Raw genomic sequence first — 581 nt, 5'->3', positions numbered from 1 at the left:
AAATTTACTCATTTAATTTAAAGTAAATGAATTTTTTTTTGGGAATTTTAAAGTAAATGATAATAATGTGATCATAATTTATACTAGATAGTCAATGAATCAAAATTGGTCATCACTTTATTAATCAATCAATCATTTTTTTTCCATGATGCGTTGTGCATAGTAAAAATAGTTATAGGTTTCATTTTGGATAACTTTTTTGTTACTTTCTAAAATAGCTTTTTAATATCAAAATTTTTGTATTAAAAAGTCATTTTAACAAACAAAAATAAATATGCTTTACTATTTCTAATAACAATATAATTTTTTTTTAACAAGTCTTAAATTTTAGTTGAGACATTTTTCTTATTATATAGTCTTAGAAAGTAATAAGAAGTTATCCCAGTCGAATCGATCAAAGGACTGGAAGGCGATGAAACCAACAAATCCAATCCTATTTGGTAAAAAGTCTTTTGACCTATCAAAATATCTCATAGTAAAAGAAAATTCTCCTAAAGTTCTATACAATTACGTTTATGCTTGGGGGCTGTTTGGTAGCATTCAGAATTTCATTTAAGTAGGATTTAGTAAATTCTCTAAAT

Source organism: Dendrobium catenatum, unplaced genomic scaffold, assembly GCF_001605985.2.
Source record: "Dendrobium catenatum unplaced genomic scaffold, ASM160598v2 fragScaff_scaffold_974, whole genome shotgun sequence".
NCBI lineage: Eukaryota > Viridiplantae > Streptophyta > Magnoliopsida > Asparagales > Orchidaceae > Dendrobium > Dendrobium catenatum.
This window is presented reverse-complemented; position numbering follows the sequence as displayed.